This window comes from Narcine bancroftii, chromosome 9 (assembly GCF_036971445.1).
Source record: "Narcine bancroftii isolate sNarBan1 chromosome 9, sNarBan1.hap1, whole genome shotgun sequence".
Classification (NCBI taxonomy): Eukaryota; Metazoa; Chordata; class Chondrichthyes; order Torpediniformes; family Narcinidae; genus Narcine; species Narcine bancroftii.
Genome location: NC_091477.1, coordinates 100,097,825 through 100,109,151, shown reverse-complemented (window position 1 = coordinate 100,109,151; position 11,327 = coordinate 100,097,825). Strand labels below are relative to the sequence as shown.

The 11,327-nt window shown below is 44.3% G+C and overlaps 2 long non-coding RNA genes across 16 annotated transcripts in view; one reads left to right on the top strand and one right to left on the bottom strand.

Annotated features, from left to right (window-relative positions):
- Positions 1-298, bottom strand: part of LOC138742515 (uncharacterized) — a 34,332-nt gene extending 34,034 nt beyond the window's left edge. For all 6 annotated transcript variants that reach the window (XR_011344243.1, XR_011344242.1, XR_011344241.1 and 3 more), the window contains exon 1: positions 33-298. This is a non-coding gene — a long non-coding RNA (uncharacterized lncRNA). The remainder of the gene's footprint in view (positions 1-32) is intronic.
- Positions 299-4,102: 3,804 nt separating this feature from the next.
- LOC138742514 (uncharacterized) overlaps positions 4,103-11,327 on the top strand; it is a 182,917-nt gene continuing 175,692 nt past the window's right edge. For all 10 annotated transcript variants that reach the window (XR_011344238.1, XR_011344237.1, XR_011344236.1 and 7 more), the window contains exon 1: positions 4,103-4,287. This is a non-coding gene — a long non-coding RNA (uncharacterized lncRNA). The remainder of the gene's footprint in view (positions 4,288-11,327) is intronic.

Here is an 11,327-nt window from a genome sequence, read left to right as displayed (position 1 = left end):
ATTGGTCTGCATCCAGAGTACTGGGAACTCACCATACACAAATGGGATGCTATGATGATCATTTTCCAACGTTGTTTTGATTCTGGAACAATTATGATACTTTAAAAATGAGGTAAAGTGCAAACAGGTATGTATAGGCTAGATAGCCTTGACGTCAGAAATGGGGAAAATACTATAGTTCATTTCACCATACAATGGTGGAATTCTTGGAAAAACCTTGGTGTGTGTGGTGGACAGAGCAGCTGCACAGCTGGACAGGCAGAATTGCCGCACTGAGTGGTCGGCACAGAATGAAGCGTGTGCTGACATCCCTTCCCTTTGTGAAGCGAGCTGACATCAGTCCCCTCTATGAGGCGAGCTGACATCAGTCCCCTCTATGAGGCGAGCTGACATCACTCCCCTCTATGAGGCGAGCTGACATCACTCCCCTCTATGAGGCGAGCTGACATCACTCCCCTCTATGAGGCGAGCTGACATCGGTCCCCTCTATGAGGCGAGCTGACATCGGTCCCCTCTATGAGGCGAGCTGACATCGGTCCCCTCTATGAGGCGAGCTGACATCGGTCCCCTCTATGAGGCGAGCTGACATCACTCCCCTCTATGAGGCGAGCTGACATCACTCCCCTCTATGAGGCGAGCTGACATCGGTCCCCTCTATGAGGCGAGCTGACATCGGTCCCCTCTATGAGGCGAGCTGACATCAGTCCCCTCTATGATGCGAGCTGACATCACTCCCCTCTATGAGGCGAGCTGACATCACTCCCCTCTATGAGGCGAGCTGACATCGGTCCCCTCTATGAGGCGAGCTGACATTGGTCCCCTCTATGAGGCGAGCTGACATTGGTCCCCTCTATGAGGTGAGCTGACATCACTCCCCTTTATGAGGCGTGTGATTGTTTAACATAAAAAAAACCAGTTGGTAGTTGACTCTTCTCTGGTCTCTGTGTTACTTGAGCTCTTCAGTTAGTACCACTAAATTAGTGACCCCGAAAGATGCTCAACATCTTTTGAGCCCCAACGGTGAAACATAATGAGAAAGCCTGCAGAATGGATACCACTACTGTGCTGCACACGGTGGCTGTGAAACTGCTCACCTTCTGGCCTCACAGACCAGGTCCATGGTTCCAGCAGGCTGAGGCTCAGTTCCACATTAGGAACATAAAAATGAAGCCACCAAATTCTGGTATGTAGTCACCTCATTGGATGAAGATTCTGCTGCCAAGGTAGATGATTTCATCAACAACCCGCCCGAGGAGGATTTTAAGGCACATTTCACGACTTTCAACATGTCTGACCTAGAAATGAGCACACGCTTACTCCACCTCGATGATTTGGGGGAAAGATCATCAGAACTGATGAATGAAATGCTTGCATTTGCAAACGGCCATTTCAACTGCTTAATGTTCAAGGCAGTCTTCTTGGAATGGCTCCCTCGTGACATCACCCTGCAGCTCTCTTCTGCTGACTTCTCCAAACCAAAGGAATTGGTGAGGAAGGCAGGCAGACTTCACAGGGTATGCAGCCTCCCGTGGCAAAGATTCAACAGATCACCTTGGACAGTCAAGTCAATGAAGCCGCCAGTTTTATGGCACTCCACAAGCTACCGAGGAAGAAAAAGCCATTGGAGAACAGTGAGTGATGTTTCTACCACAGAAAGTGGGGTAGGACTGCGTGCTGCTGTGTGCCACCATGCAATTATGTGGTTGACTCCCAGGGAAACGATAACGCCAACCGCCACTGATGGCCTCAGCAGTTGGCGACCTGACCGGCCTGTTATATGCCACTGATCAATTCACGGGATACAAACTGCTAGTCGACACTGGAGCTCAGCTCAGTATCTTCCCGTCATCCTCTTATGAGTGGGAATCTCAAGTGCCTCAAGCTGACTTGCGTGCCGCCAATGGCACTATAATTAACAGTTATGGTACCAAGTCAATACAATTGGTATTAGGTGACATGCCTTACCGCTGGACTTTCACGCTAACGGCCGTAGGACAGCCCATTTTGGGAGCAGACTTCCTGAGAGCACAGACAACACCTGCGACAATTGCTCCAGAGGGATTTTGACCTTTCTATCAACCCCTCTTCCAGACAAAGTTAAAGGGCTTCAAGGATTCCTGGGAATGGTTAATTTTTATAACAGATTCATTCCAGCAGCTGTCAGGATCATGAAGCCCTTGTTCCACATCCTCACCGGCAAACCTAAAAAAAATGCTCTGGACTACGAAGGCCACAGAAGCATTTGACAAAGCAAAAGAGGCCCACCCCCATATGCACGCTCCACTTGCACTCACACCAGATGTATCGGACATTGCCATAGGGGCGGACCTAAAACCAAAAATCAGCGGTCACTGGTAACTCTTGGTGTTTTTCAGCTCGCCTGAATTAAAATACAATGTTTTCAACCGGGAGTTGTTACCGCTTTATCTGTCCATCAAACATTGCAGATATTTTCTCGAGGGCAGGCATTTTACTGCATTTACTGACCAGAAGCCTCTAATATTTGCCCTTGCCAAGATTACAGATCCCTAGTTGGCGCATCAGCAGAAGCATCTAGCCTATATTTCTGAATTTTCTTCTGATGTGTGGCATTTGTCTGATAAAGATAATGTTGTAGCTGATGCCTTCTCCAGGACAGAGGTCAAGGCGATTACAGGAGGGCTGGATTTCCGGGCTCTCGTAATAATCCAACAGGAGGACCAGGAGGTACAAGCTTTCCATACAGCTATTATGGACCTGCTCTTAGTTGATTTTCCATTGGGCCCCAATCAGGTGAACATATTTTGTGATACTTCAACTGGCCACCCATGACCAATCATCCCACTGTCTTGGCAGTGGAAACTTTTCAACCACATTCACGGCCTGTCCTATCCATCTGTCTGCACAACCTTCAAGCTTATGTCCTCAAAATATGTCTGGCATGGCTTAAGGAAGCAGGTCACTCACTGGGTATGAACATGCCTCTCCTGTCAGGCAGCTGTCCAACTGCATACTTGAGCACCACTTCAACAATTTCCACCTATGACTCAAAGGTTTCAGCATGTACACATAGACATTGTGGGCCCGCTGCCCATGTCCAGAGGTTTATAGTATATACTAACAATGGTTGACCGTTTTACCTGTTGGCTGGAAGTTACACCAATGATGAACACCACGGCTGAAACATGTGCTCGATTCGGAATATCAGTCCATCTAACCTCTGCCAGGGGACTTCAGTTTACTTCAACCTTGTGGGCAAACCTGGCGAGACTTTGTGGTACGCAATTATACCATACTATGATGTACCATCCGCAGGTTAATAGGCTAGTGTCATGTTTCCGCCGGCATCTGAAACAAACCTTGTGGGCAAGATTTAACAGGCATCAGTGGGCAGATGAATTACTATGACTGTTCTTGTTGGGTATTAGAACAGCACCTAAGAATGACCTGGAGACCTCTTCAGCAGATTTAGTTTACGGCGCTCCACTCCTAGTACCGGCAGACATCACTCCTTCTCCAGCCAAAGATAGATCCTCGGTTAGAGAGGAATTACAAGAACTAAGAAACACGATGGGTTCCCTGGCTCCAGTTCCAGGAACTCATCATAGAACACCGCCTACATACATTCCTGCTGTTCTCGACTCTTTGTTCAATGTCCATCCCCTTTATGGAACATGCTGACATCATTCCCCTTTATGAAGCATGCTGACATCACTCCCCTTTGTGAAGCATGCTGACATCACTCCCCTTTATGAGGCGAGTTGACATCACTTCCCTCTATGAGGCGTGCTGACATCACTCTCCTCTATGAGGCATGCTGACATCACTCCCCTCAATGAGGCATGCTGACATCACTCCCCTCAATGAGGCATGCTGACATCACTCCCCTCAATGAGGCATGCTGACATCACTCCCCTCTATGAGGCATGCTGACATCACTCCCCTCAATGAGGCATGCTGACATCACTCCCCTCAATGAGGAATGCTGACATCACTCCCCTCAATGAGGAATGCTGACATCACTCCCCTCTATGAGGCATGCTGACATCATTCCCCTTTATGAAGCACGTGATTGTTTAAAATAAAAAAAACCAGTTGGTAGTTGACTCTTCTCTGGTAAGCTGTGTCACTTGAGCTCTGCAGTTAGTACCACTAAAGTTGATTTCAAGAATATGTTGTCAAAGGAGGTATTGAATCATATACATTTAAGAGGCATTTAGACAGACACTTAATTAGCCAAGATGAAATGCCAGTAATATATCTTTACCTCCTATGGACGCTGTGAGACTGGTTGAATTCCTCTAGCAGGTCTGGATATTTTTACTTAATTAGCTAAGATATAAGAGGCTGTGGATTTAATACAGACAAATTGGATTCATGTAGATGGCTAAAAAGATTGAAATTGGTTTTCTGCGTTGTTCATCTCTGACTATGAATCTAAAAGAGACAGGATTGGGCAAAATCAACTTGGGTTTGTGAAAGAGAAATTATACTTGACAAATCTGGAATGTTCCAAGGACATAACTCTCTCTCCATTATATCTAAGCTCAGACTTCTAATGACATTAACACTGTAATATATTATTTCAGCAAAATAACATTTTTGTTGCATGGTCTAATCTGTAAATTATTTGCAAATATTGCAGCCTTCACATTCAAAGTGGTTTGTTAAAAAATGCAGTAAGTGGACTTTTATTGTGTGCCTTGAATAATGGAAATAGCCAAAAATAATTTACCTGGTAAAAAATAGTTTACCAATAAACTAAAAATAGTTTTTTTTTCCCCCATACCACACAGAAACTGTTTACTTCAAACTTAATTTTGTCAGTCTGTAACTTGTCATCTGCGAATGAACAGAGCCAATATTTCTTGGCTCTTGATTGAAATGCAACAACACATTTAAGTTATAATAATTTGTTTCATCTTATTAAAGTCAACACATAACTGGAATTCTTGTTGCCCAATTAGCTTTAACATGCTATTGCCAGAAAATCACACTGAACAGAACCCTGATGCTACATTCTCATTTGGTCTGTTGCACTCTTGCTGATGCCAGACATTGCACAATAGTTGGCTCCAAATGCAGAACATAAAAGGAACAGATAAAGCAACAATTTAAAACATAAATTGCTGATATTTCCTTTACAATATTATCTCTAAGGCTTCATTCTTTTTATAAAAGCTCTTCCATCTTATTTGAAACCTTTTGTTTCCAAAATCCTCAAAAAAATGAAAATAAACTCTTGATTAATCTTGGAAATTTATATATGCACAAATCCTTATAAAGGACACTTGGCTGTGAAACTGAAAAGCAGCCTTTACAGGGCACATTTTTTCTGCTCATATTATCATCAGGAACTAGTTAAGGATGGTTACCTTGTATCTTCTTCTTTGGCTTGGCTTCGCGGACGAAGATTTATGGAGGGGGTAAATGTCCACGTCAGCTGCAGGCTCGTTTGTGGCTCTCAAGTCCGATGCGGGACAGGCAGACACGGTTGCAGGGGAAAATTGGTGGGTTGGGGTTGGGTGTTGGGTTTTTCCTCCTTTGCCTTTTGTCAGTGAGGTGGGCTCTGCGGTCTTCTTCAAAGGAGGTTGCTGCCCGCCGAACTGTGAGGCGCCAAGATGCACGGTTTGAGGCGATATCAGCCCACTGGCGATGGTCAATGTGGCAGGCACCAAGAGATTTCTTTAGGCAGTCCTTGTACCTTTTCTTTGGTGCACCTCTGTCACGGTGGCCAGTGGAGAGCTCGCCATATAACACGATCTTGGGAAGGCGATGGTCCTCCATTCTGGAGACGTGACCCACCCAGCGCAGCTGGATCTTCAGCAGCGTGGACTCGATGCTGTCGACCTCTGCCATCTCGAGTACTTCGACGTTAGGGATGAAAGCGCTCCAATGGATGTTGAGGATGGAGCAGAGACAACGCTGGTGGAAGCGTTCTAGGAGCCGTAGGTGATGCTGGTAGAGGACCCATGATTCGGAGCCGAACAGGAGTGTGGGTATGACAACGGCTTTGTATACGCTTATCTTTGTGAGGTTTTTCAGTTGGTTGTTTTTCCAGACTCTTTTGTGTAGTCTTCCAAAGGCGCTATTTGCCTTGGCAAGTCTGTTGTCTATCTCGTTGTCGATCCTTGCATCTGATGAAATGGTGTAGCCGAGATAGGTAAACTGGTTGACTGTTTTGAGTTTTGTGAACCTGATGGAGATGTTGGGGGGCTGGTAGTCATGGTGGGGAGCTGGCTGATGGATGACCTCAGTTTTCTTCAGGCTGACTTCCAGGCCAAACATTTTGGCAGTTTCCGCAAAACAGGACGTCAAGCGCTGAATACCTTGTATACCTATGTAACAAAAATATCTGCTTGAAGAAGTGTCACATGTTTACCACCCCTTGGCCCATGAATTCTCAAAGAGGAGAACGGTCATTGGTTTGGGATAGAGAATTCTCATTGCATGCATTGGGAGCTCACAGAGGTTTTCTCTAAGTGGCAGAAAGAGCATGCACACTACCTCACAAACTATCTACCTCAACTGTCTCATCAGACACCTCCAGCTTCACTTTGTGGAAGAGCTAGAAGTTCACACATTGGTCTCATTTGCTACATAGAAACCACAAGGCTGAAGTGGAAGCAAGTTATCCTCCATCCTGATAGAGCCCAATTCCATTTGTGCAGGTCTCGTTTCTCCTTTCTGTCTCCTGTCTCCTTTCCTTCTAAGATGCTCTTTAACTTTGAATAAGAATAATAAGTTATCTTTAGGTGGCTTTGCAACACCAACAAATCTCAAGAGTTAGGACTCTGCAAGTGCACTCAAGGCCTTTCGGGAGATCTGCTCACCATCACACCTTCATCAGTCATGGATCCAGTTCCTTAATCCCAAAATCTGGTTTTACACAGCCTGCGCCCTGATGTGAGGCCTTCGGCTGATGAGCCTCAGCCGGATCCTGCCATTGCAGCTGCTTGTGATCCATACAGTAACTAGACAAGACCAACAGAAGCATCCCTAAGGCTCAGCCCCTGCTGTGGTTTTCTTTCCCTTCAGACTACTACTCAGTGCTCCTCTGAGACTTGGTTTGGGGAGGGGGGGAGAATTGCAGATGTATTCTTGCTCTGGTACTGAGTCCACCCACCACTGGGATAGCCAGTTAACTAGGTGATTACCTTGAATTTATTGAAGTTCCTGCAGCACAACTTTAATTAAAAGCAGGTGTCTTGATTTGGTTTTAAATTAAGGAGTTATATTTACTTCTTCCCTATCTCATATGAGCTTCCCTAAATGAGGGAATTCTAGAAATTAAAAACCAATGTATCAATTATTTTGTTAGAGACTTATTTTTTATGATACTTGGATAAAGTTCATGATGATCAAAGGGAGAATATAGATATTCACACGAAATACAGTAAACCCCTATTATCCAAAATTCATGCAACCACCAGGGAAACACTTTAAGAGAGTTACCCCAATGGCGGGTGGCATCGACCAGCTCTTCATCCTGGAGAAAATAAATAAAAATGTAAATAAAAGTTTAAAATTGTAAAAGTATATGTTCTCTGAGGTAATATGTAAATCTTTAGTGAAGATGGGAGCAAATATTTTGTCAGCAAGGTGCCTTGGCTGTGCTTTGCTGGCAGGATCTGTTTGAATAAAGTCTGAATAAAATTGTGTTTGAATAAAATGGCGTCACTCAGCTTTTTAGGGCTGCTCTATGAAAGGTAAGCTTCATATTTTCCCTTCGTGATTCTAGCCAGCCTCCAGGTGAAGGCCTGGCATGTAAGGGCCTAGTGCCTCCTTATCCTTGTTTAGCAAGAGTCACCTGAACAGAGTCTTCAACTGTAAACTTGGAGGAGGGGGTATAAATATTAATGTTTGTCTTTTGGATGGCTTCTTGGACAGGGTGGATGCAGCGACAGTTAAATGTTTTCAAAGAATGTGATAGAAAATAAAGTAAATGCTTTAAGGTTTATATATTCATCAAGTAAAATTTATTTACAGTGTAAGTACAGAATATTATTTTTTGTCTTTCAAACTGTTTATTCTTATTGCAGGTCTATTATTTAGGCATTGTAAACGTTAGTCTCAAACAACCAGAAAACTCAGTAATCCCGCATCTATCAATCTCCGTAGGTGCTGGATTCCAGGGGTTTTACTGTATTAAAACAGACATTCCACTTAAACACTAGCAGATTAATGTTCCATTCAAACAGAGAAAGTAATGGTTCCAGATGTTGTCTCACTTCCATCTTCATATTGGCAATTAGGGACGGGCAATAAATGTTGACTTTGTCAGTGATGCCCAGATCCTGAGCAATAAATAAAATCCTCTGTCTAATATACTGTGACATCAGTGAAGGGTTAGTAATTGCATAATTCTATGTGTTGCCTTAGGAATAAGCACATAATTAAACAAGTGCTGCATTGGGCCCCCCTCCCCCCCCCTTGTAGATGTATGATTCAATCCGGGTGGTTTACAATGGAATTGAGGGCTGTGTGAACACATTTCTACTGTTACAACTTTGTGTGCCTAACAAAAGGTTGTAGTGACAGTTGTGAGATGATGCTGACACAGTGGCAAACAATTGAGTAATTTTATATCGCTGATGGTTTCATTTCAAAAGACAAAGATGGCTGTTATAAAATAGAACAGATAGATTTCTTTTGGCTCAACCATGGAAAATGATTAAGTGATTGTCACTGAACTAGTGTCCAAATACAGATATGGAGACATGAGTCCCGATTCCATCATAGCATGACCATGAGGCTTAATACAGCAAAATCCTTGTTATCCGAAATTCAAGCAACTGGCAACCTCAAGCAACCAGCAAAAAAAAAAGCAGAAATGTGTAAAATATACAGAAGTTTAAAATTGGCGTGCCTCACCGTTAGCTCTCCATTCAATAAAATACATAGTCTCAAGCAACTGGAAAACTTGCTTATCTGGTATCTACCAATTCCTGTAGGTGCCAGACACCAGGGTTTTTTTTAACTGTACAGCACTAGCAGTTACATGCAGTTGTAATTTAAAGAAAAGCCTTACTATTGATGTCTTTGAGACCAACTAGAAAAGCAACTGGTTTGAAAATGTCCAGATGGACTCATATTCATTGCCATGTAGAAGACTGCACTTAACAGTGCATTGCATTCACCTATCACCTCTAACCTGTTAGCCCGTGCTCCTGCCCCTTACCCTTCCTCCCTCTTCTCCTTTCTGCCTTCCTTTTCCTCTCGGTTACTGGGAAGTCTTGCTGTAACAGCCTCATAATTCCAAAGCTCCCGCATAATCCCTAGCAGGACGTAGGCGCAAACTGGAGGAAATCCACATAGTCATGGGGATAACATGCAAAATCCATACAGACAGCAGCCTACATCCGGACTGAAATTTATCTCTGTCACCATGAGGCAGCCACTCCACCAGCTGCCCCACTATGCTGCCAAAGGATGTTTAATATCACCTCTTCAATTCTAATGATAGCCATTTTTTTAATGACCTAATTTGTTCTTCAAAAAAGGCTTTATCTAAACTTTGTCCTTCTATTTCACCTTCTTTTCTTTGAAATTCTTGGTTTTCTTTCTCCTCTTCTTCTGTGTCTTTATCTCTGTCTGTGTCATCTTCTTCTCTGTATCTGTGTATCTTCATCCTTCTCTGGTGAGCTGCTTCTGTATCCTTGCTGGGCCTCCAGCTGCTGTGCCTCCTGCTGCAGGCCGACCCACTGCTGGGCCTCCTGCCACAGGCTGTCCCCCTGCCGATTGCCCTGTTGCCGCTCACCCTCTTCCAGCCCTTCATTCTCACCATTCTTCCTTCCTTCTTTCTTGCTTGCTTCCCCCAGCCAAACGCCCCAATACTGGGCGTCTTTCAGCTGGCCGCTCCACAGCTGGCCACTCCTCAGCTGAAGACTACCCTTCAAACTGCTCCTCTTGCAGCCTTTGCTGGTCAGCATTGCAGGAGCCTATGAATATGCACAAAGCACCACCACACCAGACTGTGACAACTACATCACTGTTTCTGCACACACAGCTGAGGGTCTTCCGCTTACACCTATCCTACTTAACAACAGCTACAGATGCTGCTTGAATCAACTCTAATTAAAATATTCAGTCAGCACCGGTCTAAGAAATCAATGGGATTGCAAGCAGGATCAGCATCCTGGCATGAAAAGGCCAACAGTTCACAGCCCAGCAAATGAGGGTAGCTCCTATGTGAATCACTGGTATACCCTAGATGCTCATCTGCTGGGCTGATTCCTGGCTTCCCATGGGATGTCACAGTGGCAGCCATCTGGAATGCATGCCTCCAAATGACAGGGGAGCCCCTGGATGAATTGCCACCATGGTGGAAACCCTAGCCAAAGATTAAGGGAAAGCTGGATGACTTTGAACTACCTGCTCGCAGGTGAAGGTGGTGTCGATGAGATGTACTATACGTACATCTCAGACAAGTAGGCGAGACCACATATGAGAGTCAGTGACTGACCCTAAAAAACAAACAGATTGGGAGCCAGTTCCCAGAGCACAACACTCCATGGGGAGAAGAATGACCCTTTTGGTCTGTGAGGCCGTTGTTATTTTCTGTTGTGACGATCCATTTATTCACCAGGCACATGCACTGTAACAATGTATTTACCTTTTGTAACGATGTATCAATGTATTTTATTGTAATATTGTTTTTACTTGTCTGTTTAATGATTAGTGACTGGTGTGACTTCCGAGTGATGGAATATAGTGTGGATTGTGTGGGTCACGTGACCTCTCTATCTGGAACCTGATGGAAATGTGGATTGTAGAAAGTCAGGTGACCTCTCTATCTGGAACCTAGTCTGAATTTGCATCACCTGCCAATCAGAATCAGAATTTATTATCATAAGCAAGTCACAAAATTTGTTGTTGTGTGGCAGCATCACAATGCAAACATTCATATAAACCACATTACAAAAATAAATAAAAATAGTTCACAAAAAGTCGAAGTAAGGTAGTGCCTTTGATTCATTGATCATTCAGGAACCTGATAGAACCGGGGAAGAAGCTGTCTTTGTGGCGCTGAGTGCTCGTCTTTAGGCTCCTGTACCTTTTTCTCGATGGGAGCAGAGAGAAGAGGGCATGGTGATAGGGGTCCTTGAGGATAGAGGATACTTTCTTAAGGCACCGTCTCTTGTAGATCTCCTCAATGGAGTTAAGTCTCATGCCCATTATGTCATAGGCTGAGTTGACAACCCTCTGGAGCTTTTACTTGTCTTGAGCATAGGGAACTCTGTACCAGCCAACCAGCCAGAATGCTCTCCACAGTGAACCTGTAGAAGATTTCAATATTCTTCAGTAACATATCCAATTTCCTCAAACACCTCACAAGGTATAGATGC